General features: G+C 39.2%; 1 protein-coding gene across 2 annotated transcripts in view; it reads right to left on the bottom strand.

The window, feature by feature from the left end:
- Positions 1–18,099, bottom strand: part of LOC119652950 (serine-rich adhesin for platelets) — a 321,668-nt gene extending 303,569 nt beyond the window's left edge. For both annotated transcript variants that reach the window (XM_038057342.1, XM_038057343.1), the window contains exon 1: positions 17,299–18,099. The gene's annotated coding sequence lies outside the window, so the exon portion shown is untranslated. The remainder of the gene's footprint in view (positions 1–17,298) is intronic.
- Between the last annotated feature and the right edge of the window lie 253 nt (positions 18,100–18,352).

Genomic DNA, 18,352 nt, shown 5'->3' with positions numbered 1-18,352 from the left:
GCTTCAGATGAGCCTTTAGAGTAGTTTTTGACCTGTGACGGTATTGTACTTAAGACCCGAAATTGGTTAGATTTTGTTTCGGTCTTTTCATCCTGAAACCTTCATTGCGTCTCATTATTTGTAACGAAGGCGCGAATGGAGGGGGAGCGGCAACCCGAAAACCTTTTTAAACCATTCAAAGCACTATACTGGAAATTTATAGCACCTATCCTTACCAAGGGGGAAACGGCAACTTAATTTCAGGGCATTCCCAGGATAAGTATAGCCCCGGCTCGACGGAGTACTGCACAGGACGCCTATTATGGAATGTTAGGCCATTTCCAAGCTTTTCATTTGAAATTGGCTCAACAGTTTCTACTTCGATGACCTCATTTATCTCAAATTGGAATAATTGTTTGGCAACAATGGGCCGAAAGTACTTCTGTGGAGTTTCAATTCATTCACCCATTTTGGCTTCTTTTCCGGCGTACATGGAGCTTGTTTCGAGCAATGTTCAATGTGAATTTCGGAATGGTAAATGATGGGTATTGAGTGTATTCCACATTTGATTAATGTGCCTTCGAGACTTTGACTGTTTCTCTCCGGGCATTAGGTGTTCTCCGGGAAGAAAGGAGTTTTAAGTCACCGCAATACTGACATAACCCAAGGCAAAGAATAATCAATCACCAGATAATTTTTTCGGTAGATTCTAGAAGGATGTAGGCTTAGATTGATTTCTGGAAATAATTTGGTGGAAATAGCCTTTTGAATCGTTTTAGGCTCCATCTTGAGCAAACACACACTTGCGATGCTTCTTCCAGAACAAGCGGTGTATTTGAAATAGTTTTATAGAATTTCCAAAGATATAAGTTTCATCCACTTGGTTTTTCAACGACTTTTCAATTGCCTTTGCAGGCTCTGAGTTTTTTCCAAGGTAGAACAAAGTTGTTAATTTATAGCGTGACACCATCCTAGTCGATTGGCTAAATTCGCCATGCATGTGTAAAACAATCAATTAATATTTCAATACCTAATACCAACAAAAGAAAGATATTTAATATAATTTCCAAAAAAATACTAAAAAATAGGTCTATTTATTTTATTTATTTTTATTATTTTTTTTTACTCTCATCGCCTCCATACCAGGTCTTGACATATCTTTGACATTCTCATCTAACTGAATTTTGAGGGTTGCTTGCACTATTTATTCGATTGGAGAGTGAATGCACCAGATTAGAAATAATTACAGATATAGAAAAAAATTTAATATTAAGCTTATTGATGGCAGAATCGGTTATGGATTGATATAATTCTGTGATGATAGAAAATCGATAAATTCTGAATCGAGCATCTGGAAAAATAGTTTATGCGAAACATCCGACAATGAATTGTCACCAGTTAGGTAACTTTAATTACAAATGTAAACAAGGATCAACACTCCAGCACTCTATGGTTACGATCTGTTTTGGTCGGTTGGTACAGTTTTCGCCTGTCAGTGGTGAAGTCGCAATAAAAACTTGCATTAGTTGAATTTGGCATCTTTCAACGAAAGTGGAAGTGGAAAAAGCGCCGGAGCCTGATTTTCTATCCCCAGTGGTGGCTATGGTTCCGAATCATCCAGTTAAGCTGGAAGCTGGAGCATAAGATATGTGAGGTCATACTTATTCTGCCGATAAATAAGTGGGTATCACATGGTCGATTGACATTATGCTGTGTTTGCCTTGTCTCTCCTCTCCTTGTCTCCTCTGCTAATAACATTGAATGGCATTCGTGAAGGCATATGGAGTGAATTTCTTATAGCATCTTGTCGGAAAAATATATGTTCAGAACTTGTAAGGTCCTCGAAACGAATATTTTATTTTGCCTGTGACGTTTGACCGGTGATGGGTGAAGCTGTTGGAACTGTCGCCACAGCTTCTAGATAAAATGGTTTTAATTTAGTAACACGTCTGCTGGTCAATTTAAAAATTCGTCATAAACCAATTCGGCCGATATTGATGAATGCTGCATGACTGCTCATGAGAACGGCTATTAAAATCTCAGACAAAGTATCTGTTTGGTTGCATCGAATGACTCCCCTGAGTTGTCGATGAAACTGTAACAGAGCGATGCACGCCGACGGTTGGAAAGAAAGCGGGCAGCCACGATGCTGGTGGACAAGCTTGAATAGTCATCCGTGAAAAAAATGGCATTATAATTTTTACTAATTTCTTACAATTACCAGAAGACCAACATATATTTGAAGTAATTTTAAATTTCTCACTCGCAGGTACTAAAAGCTTCCAATTTTTGACAAATTATGAGTCATTTTCTCTATGAGAAAATTTGATAAAAAGGTTATTAACACATAGTCCCCGTCTTCTTGTAAAAATACCTTTTAGGAGTCATTTTCTACGTTAAGAGAACTTAGCAAAATCATTCCATTTGCTTTTATTTTTGCTATTTTCGTTACTTCCGAAACAGTCAAGAACTGCCACCCTGTGGGACGGGGTCTTCCTTGATTGCCATAAAAGGCAACTAAAAGAAATAGAAATTTGCGGACAAGTCATCAGAAAATTTTACTGCTACTGAAACGTCAGCTATGCCTCAGATAACAGATCTTGATAACCGAAATGATAATGGTTGGAACTTTGTGAATTTCTGCAGTTTCACCATTCTACATTGGCGGCACATTATTCGAGTGTAGAGCTTACCATAGGATAAATTGGGTTTCAGCTGATCGACACCATGAAGCGAATTAGATTGACCACTTTGCGATAACCACGAGAAACAGGCAGCGATGAAATCGGGCCGTGTAGCTTCCGCCAATTTCTGCAGGTGTGGAGAACTGCCAGACCCCAAGTTTACCATCGGCCCACTTATATGTTCAAGCTACCGCTCGACAGTGGGAGAGCTCTCTCGATGATTGGACGGCAGATACCCTGAGTAATCCGCTTGATTATATTGATTCACACTGGAAAGGCATCAAAAATTATCTCTTCTCGGATGCTCTACAGGTCGTCACGAGATCTGATTGGCTGCAGAATCATGGAAGCAGATCAATGAATGGAGGAGATCGAAGTTTTTGTTGTCGCTGCGGAATCGAAATCCTGAAAAGTTTAAAATAGTGTTCGCCGTGACCAAAAATAATTCGTTATTACACCGGTCAGGGAAATGCAATCTGCCCCAGATAACACGACACGGAAGATTTGATCGTAAAATTATCGATGGTGCTATGAGAGGCGTTAATAGTCGACTCCTAATCCAATGACCACCAGCTGAAGAGGCTTTAGGAACACTTCACCATGTTTTCTTTTTTGGGAGTTGGGAGTCCTTAGCCCACATCCATTCGATGGCGGACCGGACCAAATGGAGGGCAAGTTGCTCCCACTCTTTATGGTCCACGGACTCCTCATGCTGAGATTAACATCCAAGGTTAAACAAGTAAAAGGGGGACGAAGCCGGCTAAGGTTTCGTACCAGGACAGAGGCAACCCATCAGACGCTGCGTCATCTCTCCCCTGGGAGCAGCGTGACCGAAGCGGCTCGCAGATGTTATACGCTCCGTTTTATAATTCGCAAAACACGACAAGGTCACGAATTATTACCAGCGTAAATCCACCCACAGTTCGGACCAAAGCTTAGCCGGAGCAAGAGAGAGTCCGTGAACCATAAAGAGTTTGAGCAAGTTGCTCTCTTAGTACTTAGAACTCCTCAATTCCCAAAAAAGTGTCTAGCTTCGGCCAAGTTTTGGTCCAAACTGTGGGCGGATTCGTTGTGTTGTTGTTGTGTTTTGCTTCAACATGGTTCCTAACCGTATCACATCAGCTGAAGTTCCACCCCTTACGGATGAAATGACTAATCACCGTAATATGCGAATACGGACAGCTTCTTAAAACTGAAGGGAAATCATCACGGCCATCTAGTACGCAAGCATCCGCCTTTTGATTGCAGCTTCACTTGCTTCTACAGATCTGTTATTTCCATTCATACGGGAATCCTGGAAATCAGAAACCTTTTTCGAAGGGTGGAAGATTCTAGATAAGGGCATCCATGTCGAATGCGATATCTGGAGGGGTGTCTGTGGGCTCCCTGTTGTTTCAAAAGTGATAGTTAATATAATCGCGGAATGCATCAAGAAACATATCAAAAGCTTGTTGGGTGGAGAGCAGCGTGGTTTCTACTCTAGATCCCCCTGCATTGAACACATCAACACGCTGTGGACCATTTTGAAAGTGTGAACAGGGAGTATAACCCACGTGCCGTACGCAGGAGAGTTATATCGTTGGAACTAGTAGCTATTATCAGAGTGACATATGATGGCGCAAAATATCACGTGCGGCATCAAAGTAGAATCTCTGAGAAATTTGAGGTCGAAGTGTATTAAGATAGGAGGCAAATAGAGTTGGACTAATGATAAAGACTCAAAAATCAAGAATACCAGTCTGACGGGTCATCGCAGTCTTCCTACATTAATGGACAGAACATTAAGGGTGTTGATCGGCTTGTATAGCTCTGGGTTGGATGCCTCTGAGATGTCGCAGGAGATTGGATTTTTTTGAGTAACGAATCGACCGTTTTCGCCTTCTTTTTTTGACGATGGTAGCGTCACGTGCATTAACTAAAAAGCTGTCTTTATCAGATCTGTGTTTAATATCAGTAAAAAGTTCAATGAAGAAGCTTACATTCCGTGAAGTATGTCGTGCTTTTTCTAATTTTTGTTTGAATGGGAAAACTAAGTTAAAAAACCCAAAGGCTTCCGTTCACAGATGATTGACTGTTGTAGCGACGCGTGAATCGCGGAATCAAAACATGCCCTGACAGATGCAGCAGATGATGTCATTGTCTTTTCGTTTATCCTGTAATGGACTATTTCAAGATGGTAATTCCAAAGGTTTTGGCGGGCGCTGTGACGCTCTCCCAGGGTGATTTGACATCATGACAATTTACCAGATGACCTAATTGGCTCCAAAAATGTGGAAAAACTGAAAATTTAGATCTAAACGAGAAAACTAAATTTTTACTTATTCTATAATATCATAGATTGTTTGATGGGGATCTCGTCAATAAATCGTTGGAAAGTTTGCACAGCATTGCGCAAGCCAAACCTCGCTAACGGGAATTCAAACAAACTAAATGCGCCGTGCCCAGTTTTTACATCATGGGAAGCTCAGATTGATAGCCTCTCGTAAACGCTCAATTCCAACATCAGGTATTAGTTATTATCACTGGGAATATTTCGCTCACCGATAAACTTCTTGAGCAGTCTCTATTGGCGGTGAGTGACCTCACCAGTACGGGGGCGAACAATGTTGGCATTGAATTTTGAACTCCGATGGAAGCTTTCTTGGTTATTCTTTATTGCAAATATGACATGAAAAAATGTCAGAGTACACTTTCTTTTCTATTATGGTTTACTGAATAACTTGAAGGACTGTGATCTCATTTACCAAACTACAGGGTTCGGGTTGGAAGGGCAACCACTTAACTGCAGCACCTCCAGGGTAAGGCTAATCAGTGTCAGGGTAAAGGTAGTCGGTGTGAATTGATTCATTAACAGAATTTTTGGAAATTTGGAGCTTCGGTCATCAAACTTAACATTAGGCATTACATGCGTGTCACACCAGAGCCTGTCACGGCATTAAACTGTGAATGACTGACTATGATTCGTTTTCTAACAAGATGGAAACAGGGAATGGTGGAACACAATCGCCTGATAACCTTATTCAAACAAAAATTTGAAACATACTTGACGGAAACATTATGTCTCTTGGGGCGCGCCATGGCCACACAAGGAATTGAGGTGGTAGAATGCAATGGAATGTTAGTAGGTATTGAAAACCACACTAAAAGCCAGGCAAAAGAAAGCGGCATTTATTACGAATTGGATATACGCCTACATAGGACAAACAAAACGTTTAGATACCAGTCGTGTTAAGGAGCATTTAAAGAAAACTGAATTGGTAAAACGGGGGAGAAAACAACACATAAATCTTGCAATCCCACAGCACACCGCAGAAAATAAACATACGAAAAATTTGAAATGGATGAAGGGTTTGAGGCTTGAAGCCAATATATAGTCGATTAATATGAGTTTTGATGAGTAACCCTTGTTATTTTACCCCACACTTGACCATCCTCAGGGTCGTTCCAACGACTAAGTTGACTAAATGTTCGAATAGTCCATTTGTCTGAGCTTAAGGGGGTCATCCCGTGTGTCGGATCCGTGGAATCCATTTTTTTGGCATCAATTGTATCTAGATATATGTAGTATAGAATATATGGGCAAAGTGATTTTTTGATATTCGGAGTTGTTGGGAAATTGTAGTGTTAAACACGTGATAAGTCACAAGCCAGATTTATGTCGATCGCCATAATAAAGCGCATATTTATCGGTCCGAATGACGTTGAAATGACTCCTGTACATGTGATTCTTGAAGAAACATAAGGTTTATGGATTAGGTATAGCAGATGAATAGTCAGTTAAGGCATTATGGCTAAAAATCACATTCTACTTTTCAAAATGCGTTGCGCTGCTACCATAACCCGAAATCTGTCTAATGAAATTCTTTGAAATTTTCACGACTTATTCAGAACATGTTTCCGCAAACTAGGATAATTGCGATTGACCCAGTAGTTTTTCTTTATTCATTCAAGAAGCCTTAAAAAACCACCAAAATTCATTGAAAAAAGTTTAACACGGCGGCAAAAATGTAGTTATTAATATTTTTTATGTATCCTAGTTTGGGGACTGTAGTTAAGTCTGTACGTTAGAACGCCGTTTACCTTTCGTCTTCAAGGTGCTCGCAGCGCCATCTAGCGCGGTAGCAAAAAAAAACCTTTTTTTGGAGATGAGTGTATAAATTGCTCTGTATTTCAATAACGAACTATGCGATCGGGCTGGAAAAATTACTATTCACGCTAAAGATATTAATAAATCTATGGTGAAAAAATCGTATTTTTGTCTTTATCTAGTTCTTCACAAAAAATTTCTAAAAAAAAGCCAAAAAAAAAACGGCCTTCACACGAAATTACCCCTTTAATGCCAGCAATCGCACAAAAATAGAAAAAACAAGTCGGGAAACCGGAAGCTAGATGCTTCAGGTATGAAAGGTTTTGTGTATTATTTTTTATAAAGAGATTTGGGTTTGCATTTGTCCCATTAGCATGTAGCACGTAAAATATACAAATAGCCACTTTCAAGTGATATTGACATTCATAGTCTTGAATTTGCAGAGGAGCGATAGATTTGACCTAGTATAAATTTGTTAGTAGTAGTGCGATTTTCACCAAATTCGGCAGGATCATGTTCTATACTGTAGCCTACATTGTAAAATCTTGTGATTCTAGGGTGAACTTAAGGTGGCTTTTCCCGTCAATTACTAAAAAATATAGTAATATCCTATTATTAACTTTATTTGAACAGGTATCGATATGGAGAGTATTTCGGAGTCTAGGCACCATATAGTGGCAGCCTCCTGATATTTTTCCAGATTTTTCGGTTCGGTAGTTCCTAACAATGGGTTCGTTAAAAAAATGACCACTTTCAACCCCCCGCACTCCCCACCTTTTCAACGAAAGTCAAAACTAAGAACGGTTTCGAAAAGTACTAACCGAGACCTTTAATTTGATACCCCACATAACTATATTTGATGAAAAAAAAATGTACACCCCCCTTTTGCATATATGGGGACCCCCCCTTAAATTCATCGTAAAAGGATGTAACTCACTATATGCGTGAGCGTTCACAGTTACCCCCTTTGTACCAAATTTGGTGTCAATCGCTATGTCTCGGAGAAAAATGCGTGTGACGGACAGACAGACAGGCAGTAAACCGATTTTAATAAGGTGTGTTTACACAAAACCTTAAAAATGAGGAAATATTTTTATGAGACGATGGGACTTACTGGCTTCAGGAACTGCAAATGTTTTTGGAATTATATCTTGAAATGAATGTAGAACAAGTAAAGGAGAAACAAAAAAACGCAGACTAGTGAGCACTATAGGCTGACGACTGGATGCTTCTTGACAAGGCTTGAGTTTTGAAGGAAATCGGCCTTATATGCAGCTTACTCTGGCTTATTTCATACAACTCCAACAATTCAACTCCCAACAACCCCCAACTCCCCTCTCCCCCCAAATAAACTAATTGGCTAGTTGGGTTGTCATTCCAATGCATAATTAAACGCTTGAAAGTCACACATGCATTCATCTACCAGTGAAGTGAAGAAGTGCCGATTTGAAAGTCGATTTCACAATCTGGAAGCTTATGATGCTTTCGCTAGCGACATCTTGTATCCAAGGATATGCACATATTTTGAAAATCTACGAGAACATTTCCAAGGTGAATGTTGCAACAAGCACACCAAAAAATTTATTCCGCCTGTACAAGAAATTGAACTTCTACCTGCTCATGGGTGTATATGAATTCTATCTATTTATGTACACTATGTATGTACATATATAAAAGATACTATGAACACAAGGATGGATACAAGTACATCCACAGTAAATATGTGCATATGCTTCAATATCACTTCAAGGAAATAAATTACAAACATTGGGGATTCCGGAAAGTTGGTTTTGATTTGGGTCACATGAAAATACTGAAAAGTCCCATCTGATGTATCAATAATCGATGCAATCTAGTCAGGATGAATTGGGTCAGGTTGTGAGAAATGTGTTGATCTCGACCGTGTTGTATTTTTTTCAGAGAAATATGTTTATTCATAAATATTTAAATTCACAGCACTCTTGGGGAAGGTCTATTTTGTCATCAGTATGGAAGAAGAATGTCATCAATTTGTATTGGTAGCTGTACAGGTTTGAGAAAACTAGTGATATGTGTTTCTGTATATGATTTCAAGCGTACAGTTCAAGCAACATTAGAAGTTAACTTTGGAAGTAGTTGATAACGCTTGAAGAAATACACCATAAAATGTAGAATATTATCTTACCCTCTAAGATCAGAACATACATTTTTCACTAATTTACACTCTTAGTTTTGATCGACTCAAACTCATTAATGATAGACCAATACCATCTGGATATATAAATGATTTTTAAACTCTGAAATTCACAGGTTCAGTTAGAGAAGAATTGCATAATGAAATTGCCTTCCTTTTTGTTTCCTAATCGATTTTAATGCATATCGACTGGATTTTTCGAAAGCCATCAATTCGAAATTGTAGGCCGGTTCCGTAGAAAGACCATTCCCAATCTGTTTTCCATTACATCCAACTTTCACAACTATTTCCATATATTCAGGAATGTGTACCATAAATATTTACAAAACAACACATTTCGAAATCCAGGTAATTTTAACGTTAATGCGCGGAAATGCTTGACATGTGCGTTACCAGGCGCTGTCTAATGGACCAAAGTACATGTACATTACTCCCGTTTCTATTTTTTCGGCCTTTACTCTCCCTCCTCAAAACGAATTCAGGCCGGGCCATTTCCTTTTGCAATGATACATTTTTCGGAAAATTATGCCTTCACGTGTAAACTTCAGACGATAGATTTTCCTCTACGTGGTCTTTTCTTATTTTCACTCAGGAGACCGTGAAAAATGCACGATCAGTTCTCGATGGCATCTGTGTACGTCGGGGAAAACGCTGCTATTCCAAATGTTTTCCCAGATTCGAAATATCCACGCGCACGTTTGTATGCGACGAAATATCCGTTCAGCTTCAGTTAATGACTAGGTTGTTGCGGTATGTAATTAGTTGGCATAAATTGACATTCGAATTGCATTATTTTTAGATAAACCTGCTCGAAATTTATAGGTTGAGATGTTTTTCATGAGCTTGGGAATCATCTTTCCATGTTTCAGCGTGAACGATATGGAGTGTGTGACTATTTCAATAATTATGCATGCCAATCACCTAGGCGAATAAAATAGAAAATTATAAATAAATTGATTATATGACAACGTTGAAGGCCAAAAGACTACTATCAATTGTAGGCAAATTTGTTATGTCTGGCTTCTTAGCGCGAATGCCGAAACTTTGAACAGAAATGCAAGTTTCGAAGACAACGTGAAATTAAATGTGAGACAGAGAATTAGCAACGACTCAGCGTAGCGTGAGGGTTTGCAGCGGCATAAGGATATGAACTTTACAATTCATGTTCTAAACACTTCCACAAGCTGTCTGTAATGTTAATTTCTTGGGGGTTTGTCCCTTTGTCAGGTGTGATTAGATATTTTTAAAGGGTGAAACCACATCAGGATGCCTATTTTCGAATATATTTCTGGGATTTTAGATATTATATGAATCATATTTAGAAGAACTTTTTTAAAAATTTTTTGAAAAATTAAAGCCAAAATTAAAAAAATTATTTATCTGAAACCAACAGGCTTTGGATTTTACATTGCTGCCAACTCCCCACAATAATCCTGCGACCTTCTCTGCACCTACTTCTCTTCAGTGTTTTCTCCCTCGAGCCCTTCACCCTCTACACCTTTCATAACCACAGACTCCTCCGAATCACTAGCCATTCCTCTCCTTACGCCTTCCTTGGTTGAGTTCCTCATTGGTAACCTTGACCCCAATGTCGGACCTGGCCCCGATGGGCTTCCTAATCTCTTCCTCCTTAACTGTGGAAAACACATTTCCCTCCCCCTGTGTATAATCTCCAATAAAAGTCTAGACGAATGCTACTTTCCCCGTCTCTGGAAAGAGGCCCTTATCATTCCTATCCTCAAGAGCGGAGGCCCTTCTCTTGCTGTGAACTCTCTTCTCTCCTCTTGCTCTAAAATCCTAGAAAGATACGTCAACGACTGGTTGACCGCGCACTTCGGTCACCTCATTGTCAAAGAGCAGCATGGTTTCGTGAAACATAGATCAACGGCTTCAAATCTTCTGGTCTTTACCAACTTTGTTGCTAAACGCTTGAATTCACGACAAGAGGTACATGCTGTTTATACTGATTTCTCCAAAGCCTTTGACGCCGTTGACCATAACATTCTCCTCTCTAAACTTTCTTTGCTAGACTTCCCTCCCTCAGTCATCTCCTGGCTTTCCTCCTATCTCTCATACCGTTCCTGCAAAGTTTCTTTTCATAGTCGCTCATCTAGTTCCTTCTCTCCTTCCTCTGGTGTTCCCCAAGGCACTACACTTGGCCCCCTACTCTTCCTGTTTTTTATCATTGACCTCGCCTCCATCTTCACCTGTCCGTATTTGCTTTACGCAGACGACCTTAAATTGTTTGCCTCTGTTTCCTCTCCATTGGACTGTGCTCTCTTACAATCCACCCTTGATAATTTAGCCCGTTCGTGTTCGGTCAACAAGCTAACGCTGAATGTCAACAAATGCCACTGGACGCAATATTCTCTTAAACCCTCCCCATCATCCTTTTCCTATTCTCTCAGTGGTCAACCCCTTTCACTACTGACCTCCTTCAAAGACCTGGGTGTAATATTCGACGATAAACTTCGTTTCAATTCCCACTTCGTTGACATCATCAATAGAGCTCCCAAAATGTCTGGTTTTATCCTACGTTCCTCGTCCGACTTTATCTCAATCCAGCCCTCCTTAACACTCTCCAATTCCCTTGTCAAAAACATCCTTGAATATGCTGTGTAGTCTATTCCCCCTACCGCATCCGTGACGGCCGCGCTCTTGAAGCTGTACAACGCAAATTCACCCGGTCCCTCTTTTATAAAAAGAACCTTCCACGGGTTGATTATCCGCCACGGCTCCGCACCCTCAATCTCCCCTCCCTACAGCAACGCCGTATCTTCCTTGATATATGTACCCATTTCAAATTCTGCAATGGTCTGATGGATTGCTCCGCTGACTCGGATATTACTTTCCGTATCACCTCGTCTCATAACACACGTAATGCGTACATTTTTGATATACCCTTCGCCGAGCTCGAGATTTACTTTCACTCTCCGATCCCGAGGTTTTGCCGGTCCTACAATGCCCTACAGCTTGGTTCCTTTGACTCTATGTCCCTCTTTAGCTTTAAGTGCAAAATATGCCATTTACTTGCTCCTCCCTCTGAGGACAATATGTAATAAGAAATTTGCTTTCTGTGTATTGTCCTCATTGAATAAATAAATAAATAAATTGCTAACTTATTTCCTAATTATATGAACCTGAACGCCGATGGAAATAATCAAAATCAAAAATTGAACAGCTGCGGAAAGAAAAAAAATTTTAAATTTTCACCACTTTGTTTTACATATAATGCAAAAAGAGTACACTTAAAAATACAATATTGTCCCAAAAGTTGGTTGGAATCATACCTCCAAATTTCATGACGATCGGTTCATTACTTCTTGATTCAGAATCACAGAAAATGTCAAAAATGTCGTTTTGAGAAAAACGCGTTTGAAAAAAAATTGCTGGAAAATTCGGCGGATAAGGCATTTCTTACTTGTAATCGCAAATAAAACGCAGTTCAAAAAAAAATAAACACACTCGTAGAAGGGGCTGACGTCAAATATTTATACATACATTATTTACAAATTCATACTAGATTACGTGAGGACGCAAAGCAACAACTGGAACACCCAGTCTGACCCTGTACCCGATAATGGTTCCAATGTACTCTCATAAAATCTAAGGGAACATGAATTTCGCTCAGTTAATGATCTATGCAATAAAAAAGTATTTCATTTTGAAAATCCCCTAATGTGGTTTCCCCCTTAAGGAATGTGGATTTATGTGTCTTCGGAAAGCGGGTTCAAACCGTGGTCCGTCGTAGATGTTTGTGTTCGTTTGCGCTTATTACCTACCACTCTAGGTTTATAACTTGCATAGCGTGTAGTATGAAAATGATAAAAAAAGAGCGCTTTAAACATTGCTCATAGCTTTCTGTACGTGGTGTAATAGAAAGCGGCAAGATTAAATGAAGCTTCAGATTAAGGCTGCATAACAGGCACTCCCCCACGTGGTCTCACTCGTCAAATGCACCATCCATGAAACAAAGGTCCAAACATATGACAAAAACAACTATAGAAAAGTGATAGTAATAATGAAACTGATCACAAAAATAGACATATTGAGTAGCTGCCGTAATGCACTTGTACCTGGGTCCTGCGAAATGTTATTTGGGGTTTGACGAGCCGCTTATCTCGAAGCCTAAACAAAGTCTGCGAGGTTGTGATGGAAAATTAATACCGAAATACCGGAAAATTATCTACATTCATAGCTACATTGAATAGCGCTTGAAAGCAAGAATTACTGGTGACTGGAACATATTGGACAGGCGATTGTTGAGAAACAAGATTGGGTTACGTTAAAATGACAGCAACTGGTCAAACATAACACATCTGTTAAGAAATCCGCTTCTGATGCCAAGTTTGCAAAGAAGCAGCAACAGGTACGGCAACATCATGAAACTTTTTAGCAAGGTTCCCGGAAGTCATCCAGAAAGAAGGTTGGTGAATAAGAAATCCGCCAAACAAAAACTAACGCGAAGATCTGGATCAAGTTAGAGGCACGGACTTGGAGATCATAGTCAAAGAGCAAGTGGATCACCCTCCTAAGATACAAGTCAACCTAAGATGTTTCCACTCGTCCGTTCGAAGTTAAGAATCAAGAATTCAGATTGTGGCGGTGTTAATTATTTTCATACACTTACCTGGAGTAAGAAACTTAGGAACCGCCTCAACTAATTTAATTATCTTTATTTTTACTGAAGTGATCTTTCCCGCTCTAAAACAAGGGGATACCCTATCATGCGTCCTCTTCAACCAGGCCCTTATTCGCGATGCGGATGTAAATGCGGGAGGCAACATCCTCTTCAAGTCCTTCCAAATACTGGCCAATGCTGACGATATCGACATCATGGGAAGAACAATCCGCGATGTATAGTCTACCTTCATCCAGATCGAGCAGGCGGCACGAGATCTTGGGCTGCACATTAATGAAGGCAAGACGAAATACATGGTGACAATGTCAGCGCCAAAACCAAAAGAATGAACAACATCGAATCGCACTGGTCAAACGAAAACAATGGAGAGGAGAATACAACTTTGAGACCATTGACAATTTCTCCTATCTAGGGTCGAAAATCACAACCGATAACAACTATGACGATGAAATCCGCGCACGGTTGTTGGCAGCCAATAGAGCCTATTTCAGCTTACAAAAACTTTTTCACTCGAAACGTCTCACCATAGGGTCAAAGCTCTTACTGTAAAAGACTATGATCTTTCCAGTCCTTATGTATTCCTCGGAGACTTGGGTTCTTAGCAAAAAACTGCGAACTCTTGGCTGCGTTCGAAAACAGAACCCTCCGAAGAATTTTTGGTCCCTTACATGAGGATGGACCATTGCGTAGCCTACACAATGACGAAATCTATGAGCGCTACTATGACCGTCAGGTTGTGATTAAAATCCAGCTCAATAGATAACGTTGGGTGGGTCACTTAATCCGTATGGATGAGGATTATCCAGCCCGGAAAGTCTATAAGGGCAATATCTATGGCAGAAAAAGAAGACGAGGCAGACGTGTCCTGGAAGAAGCCTATCTCCGATCACAATTGGAAAATCTGCCTTTCATGAACATTTGGAAAATCCACTGGATAAAAATTTGTGAAATGAGATGAAAGTTGTCGAAAACAATCACTCTAGCCAAATTTTAGTTATATTTCAAAGTAAGCCGACTAAACTTATAAGACTGGCTACATTGATCCTGCGACTATGCGAGGCCAGATAAAAGCAGCAGATCACACTCGAGACCATTCTCCATCAAGAAATGTTTAAGACAAACGGAGGCGTCCTTTCCAACCTGTCCTGAAAAAAGTGATCTGTGATGCTGACGCATATGCGAGAGGCACCGCCGTCTTGAAGTCTGCTGTCTATCCTAGTAATATAACCATTATGACAAGAACAAATCTAGATGTACAAATCCATTCGCATCGAAAGAGGATAAAGATGATAGCAACCTAAGCATCAAAAAAGAGACAAGCAGCAAACAACTGGAAGGGAAAAAGATAGGAAACTACACTAGAGGGGTACTTACAAATGCTCAAGGAAAAACTATAGCTATAATCAATACTTTTCACAGTGGGCATGCAATTAGATTTCTGGATTGCCTACGGGGTCAGATAAAATGCACTTCAGTCGTAGCACCCAAAATCAAAAGCTTAAAACAAACAAGTCCGCGGGGGTCATAACGATACATCAGTACCGAGTGTTTTATTTTTTGGCAATGTCGCAAAGAACTTAAAGGCTTGAAGCTTTAATCAAAGAGGCAGGTGGGGCAAGGTCAAGTATAAGGCTATTGTTGGTGAAGGCGTATATTAGAACAACAGCGTTTTAGCCTGACGTCTGGTATTAAGTATTCTCTCAGGTGCCTTAACCAACTTTGCAGAAGTGCTGAAACATTATCTCTCCCCGCAGTATCTACAGACAGTGCTCGCAAATATCCCTAACTTCAGCGGTGAGCATTCCTACTATAATCTTAAGGCTGTTCTTGGTGAGGTTTAAATAGTCCTACAAGCGTTTGGGCTCATATCCTTCCATAAACACCCTAGAGTGCGCCATTTCCCTCCTGCTATGGACCTGCAAATGATCAAATCGCCTGCAGCTTATAATTCCCAAATATTTTAATTATTGTCGAAAGCCCCTTCGTCATCCAGAAATGCTCACCGTGATATTTCTTTAGTTTTTATAACATCGCTTAAAACATGCGGTAGCTGATACAGAGCAGATTGAGTTGTCAATTCTTCACAGTAGGTATGTTGCTCTGTATATATCTACTGTTTTCAGCACAAACGTTCTGAATAATTTAGGTTATAAAGAACTTTTTTTGCTCTCTTTCGGAGTAAAGAGGAGTAAATATCCTTCTTCATGGCTTTGGTATGTATGCTTTGGCAACACTATCCGTTATCGCCCTTGGAAGGAATCCTATAATAATTTCTTAGCGCCTCTGAAGTTGTGCCGAGAAAATTCCCAAAATTGCATAAACTCCGAGTGACTGCATTGGTTTAAAGGACTCAGAAGAATTTCGAGAAAGAGATGTTCCCTGTCCTGTTCATTCCCGGCAAATGAGCTATCTTCCACTTTCAAGCAGATAGACGGCATTGTTCTACCCTTGACTATAGCTTTGTGTAGACTAGATGATCTGCAGTTTGTTCCATCTTTTCAAAAAATTTTCTGAAGCTGCAACAATATCCTGCGTCTACTGTCAAGTGACCGAGCTAGGATCTATTTAGAATCGCTTGGTTTCAACGAGTTGTTTAGTCTCCAGATTCATGACAGCGCTTTCCAGGCCCATGAGCGTGTTAATTCCTGAAATTTCATGTGCCCCCTCAAGGAAGTATATAATTTGTACACAGAAGCAAGCGCTATAAAACTGCTATAGTCCACTGCTTTATTTGTTGAGCAAACACCCTGACATGAACAATATAGACGATTTATTCACTGCCCTCGTAATTTAAGTCCCCGAATGCGGGGACAGGCAGGATTGTGATGTAGTGTTCGCCAGAAGCTCGATAAATATAGTGAAATGAAAGAGGGGATGTTCTTCTACCTCTTTATTACAACAACCGCCAAATAGCAAGAACTGACTTCCAGCATCACATCGAGAAAAATTTATTACACTTGCTAGGCAAGAATATTGATGTGCTGCGCGCTTCTGCGATTGTGGAGAATAGGTACGGCATTCCTGGATGATTTTGGAATATGATCTATCTATCGTAAGACCAGTAATTTTGAGTTGAAGAAGACAGTCGAAGGATCAAGGTACCCCTGAAATTTCCATTTGGGAAACTTAGCTAGCTACTGCACGATTGAGAAAAACTTGTCAGACTATTGACTATTAGAGGAGTAGCAGATAGTCAGTACCATTCCTCAGATTGCTGGAAATCTCATCTATTTTGCGGAATCTGAACAAGGTAAGTTTTCAATGCTTCAAGTATAAGGATTTCATACATTAAAGCTAAATAATGTTGGCTTTTTTATTACTTCGAAGCATCCCAAGGTTTGTTTTCGTGGCAACACGATCTGGATAGAAGGTTAGTTTACCTATTACTTTACAGTTAGAACCGAACTACCATCGTAAATTATCCAGTAGGCCAAGACCGATTGCATGGCTTCAGTCATTCATAAAATCTTGCAAAATTTCTATCTCCCATAAAATACAGCTTTCGTCAATTGTCCAATTTATTTAGTTCGTGGCATTAATTTGTGATACGCCTTAATATCAAATGGAATTGTAAATCCATCAGAAAGTCAATCTAAAAGCAGTTTATCCACAATATTTCACCTTAATGGATGGAATCCATCAACAGATATTTCAAAAAGCGAACAAACATGAGATAAACTTTAAATTCACCAACAAAAATTGATACCAGAAAACTAAGAGAGCTTCCACTTACCTTCAGTATCACTCCAAATATTTCGATCACGTGGTAATAATTCAAATTTATGATCCATTCACCGCAAAAATTAATTTGCCGTAAGTTTCTACATAATCTCTCCCTTGGAATATTGTGTGGAAATTTTTTATTTTCCCAACAGTTTTCCGCGATTTTTTGCTTTTCTCGCTTGAACCGCTCCAACTGGCTCCTTACGTAAAACGGCAGAAATAATATTGCAGCTTCCGATTGGGCTGACTCACTGATGTTCAATGAATTTTTCTTTATGACGTAAGCATTTGTAATTTGAATTAATTCGAAACACAATTGATATTTTTTTCCGAGGATTTGAAAAAAAATAGTTCTTTTTCGCCTGCGTTTATTGACTGCTAGCGAATTAATGTGTTTTGATTTAGTTTCAGCAACGAATGATAGGCGGGCCTCGGGCACATGAACACGGGCTACATAAATATTTATTTAATTTCACGTAATAAACACATCGTAGAATTAAGTAAAAGTTTATTTACAATGTTTTACTCACTCCGTAATTATTTTGATTCGCCCACTTTGTGATGTTCGAGTATCTGTTTAAATTATATCATTTAGTAATTCGTACGACTATTTATTTGCTGACTTCACCGACTTTTCTAGATATTCTCTAGGGTGTAGATTCTTACTTTGAGCTAAGTGATTTTTTATAGTTTATCATTAGCTTATTACTTTATATATTTGTTTTTAACGTTTATAGAGGACGGTTGTTGTAATGTTTATTACATTTTATTTAAAATAGTTTCATTTAGCTAGGTTTCGTTTAAAAAGAAGTTTCCTTTAAGGGTGACAGTGCCAGTAAAATTAAAGATTTTATCTTCTGATTACGTGTATTTTGTTTGAAAAGAGCTTCTCATTATTTATTTATTTTTCACAACCACTCGAGAGATTCGGAAATGATTTATACAATTTGTTTGGATTATTTAGAAAATATATTTATTTGTGTTTTAAATTTATTTATTATTTACTTTTATTAACAATATTAAGGGTGGTAAAAGATTAGTTTTTGAAAAATTTTGATTCATTT

Source organism: Hermetia illucens, chromosome 3 (assembly GCF_905115235.1).
Source record: "Hermetia illucens chromosome 3, iHerIll2.2.curated.20191125, whole genome shotgun sequence".
NCBI classification, from domain to species: Eukaryota; Metazoa; Arthropoda; class Insecta; order Diptera; family Stratiomyidae; genus Hermetia; species Hermetia illucens.
Note: the sequence above shows the minus strand (reverse complement) of the source record. Positions and strands in the feature narration are given on the sequence as shown.